Source organism: Pseudophryne corroboree, unplaced genomic scaffold, assembly GCF_028390025.1.
Source record: "Pseudophryne corroboree isolate aPseCor3 unplaced genomic scaffold, aPseCor3.hap2 scaffold_1435, whole genome shotgun sequence".
NCBI lineage: Eukaryota > Metazoa > Chordata > Amphibia > Anura > Myobatrachidae > Pseudophryne > Pseudophryne corroboree.
The window spans coordinates 32,501-35,000 of NW_026968063.1; positions in this window are offsets into that span (position 1 = coordinate 32,501).

Here is a 2,500-nt window from a genome sequence, read left to right on the forward strand (position 1 = left end):
CGGCCACCGGGGGGCGCCGCGGCGGGGATCGGGGGGGGTCGCCCGGGAGCCGCCTGCCCGTCCGCTGGGCCAAGGGGGCCGGGGCGGGTCACGCGCCGCCGTCCCCCCCCGATCGTCTCGCTCCGAGCCGCCTCTGGCCACCGGGGGGCGCCGTCGGGTGGCGCGGGGGCGCCCCCGCCGCCCGCCGCCTCCCCCCGCACGCGTCGGGCCTCCCCCCGGGCCCCCGCGGGCCGGGGGACGCGGCCGGCGAGCGTCGGACTCCAGCGCGGAAGTGTCGCGGATGAGTGCGGACCGGGGCGCCCGCGGCCCAGCGGCACTTCCAGGGGCTCGGGGAGGAGATGGTTGAAGCCTGGGTGAAGCGCGCCCTCGGCCGTCCGTGTCGCTACCCGCCGGAGAACACCTCCGCCGGATCAGTAGGTACCAACGAGGCGAGCGAGAGAGCCGGGACTCTGTCCGGGGCCGAAAAGCCTGTTTCCCTGGAGCTTTTGCGAAAGGACCCGTGACAGAAGATGCGCGGAGCTCAGAGATCAGCATGGGCAGGGCCTTCTTGCATCCGATTTTGCCCAGGCAGGGCTCCAGGAACCGGGTTACAAAAAGCAAAAAGCCCTGGAGCTCAAACGAAAGGTTTAGTGACAAGATAGCCGTGGAGCTCCGATAACAGCATGGCAGGACCAGGATGGGGCCTATAAAGGGTCCACGGCGGGCATCCGTTGGAGCCCGACGTACGGGCCGGGCACGTCTCCTTCTCCCCCCGGAGGCAGCGCCCCCCGGCGGGCCAAATCGGGTACTGCAATTTGTGGAAGTTTCGCAGATGAGTGCGGACCGGGGCGCCCGCGGCCCAGCTGCACTTCCAGGGGCTCGGGGAGGAGACGGTTGAAGCCTGGGTGAAGCGCGCCCTCGGCCGTCCGTGTCGCTACCCGCCGGAGAACACCTCCGCCGGATCAGTAGGTACCAACGAGGCGAGCGAGAGAGCCGGGACTCTGTCAGGGGCCGAAAAGCCCGTTTCCCTGGAGCTCCTGCGAAAGGACCCGTGGCAGAGCAGGCACGGAGCTCGGAGAGCAGCAGGGCCGGAGCTCGGAGAGCAGCAGGGCCAGGGCTCCCTCCCTTCCATAGGCTGCCCAGGCAGGGCTCCAGGAGCCCGGTACCAGCTCTCCCCGTCCGACAGCCTCCTCTCTGGAAGCGGAGAGCGGACGCAGTCGGGCTCCCGGACCGGGGCCCTGGGAGAGGGTTTGGGAGAGCCCTGCCGGGAGCCACCGGGACGGGCCCGTGCGGACGGGTGCGCGGCGCCCCCCGGCGGTCGAAGGCGGAACCGCGGAGGTCTCTCTATCTCTCTCTCTCTCTCTCTCTCTCTTTCTCCGGGACTCCCGGCCTCCCGTTCCCCCGACTCCCCCTTCCGAGGCCGAGACGGGGCAGCGCCGGGCGTCCGGCGGAGCCCGGCGCCAGGCCCGGCCCGTCCCCCTCTTCCCCCGGCGGCAGCGCCCCCCGGCGGGCCGAATCGGGTACTGCAATTCGCGGAAGTTCAGCCGATGAGTGCGGACGGGCACCCCTCGGGCCGGGAGGCGGCTCCAGGAGCCCGGGGAAGCGTCGGAGGACGCTCCGCGAGAGCGTCGCGCGCGCCGCCCGTCCCGCTACGCCCGAGGGAACCGGCCAGAGAGCATCACAGGTGGCGAACAGAGTCAAGCCGGAAAAGAGAAAACGGAGGGCTGCGGTTGACGCGAGAGAAGGGCCCCACGTCTCCCATTTCCGCAACCCGATCGATGTGGCACCCCGCGCCCCGGCGGGGAGGGACGATCGCTCGGCCGGAACCCAGGGGTCTCGGCCGGCTCCAGGCGAACCCGACCCTCCCTCTGCCCACGGCGCGCCCGGAACCCCTCCGCCCGGAGAGGGCGTCCGGTCCCCAGGCGTCCGCCCGAGCGCTCCGGTCTCCGGAGCCGGGCGGGCCCCGCACCCGTACCCCGTGCGGCGCGGTCTGCTCCGTCCGCCGGCACCCGCAGGCGTCCGACGCCGCCAGGGGTGCCGGGGAAGCGTCCCCCTCGCCCAGCGAAGGGCGCTCGCCCCCGGACCCCGGCGGAGCACACGATTTCCCAGGAACCGAACGAGCGTCGCATCGAGATCCGAGGACGCGGCCAGCCCCGACGGCCGCTCCTCGCAAGCCCCAGGAGAGGGCCCTGCGCGCCGCCCCCGCTCCGGCGAGGCGGCCGCACGGAAGGGTTCGCCCGCCGGGCCTCCCCCGCCGCGGACGGGAGGGCCGGACGGGGCGGAGGTCAGAGCGAGAGAGAGAGAGAGCGCGGGAGAGGAGCCGAGTCTGGCGGCAGGGCGAGAGAGAAGCGCAGACTCGGAGCGAGACCGTCCAGGATGACGCAGGGAGAGCGGGAGGCGCTTTTCGGAGGGAGCCGGCGGAAGCTGCGGTCGCCCGTGCGCCAGGCGGCGGCATCCCGGAAGGGCGACGGAGCCCCGCGAGATGGAACCTCTTTACACCCTTTCACCCCCCCGGGACAAG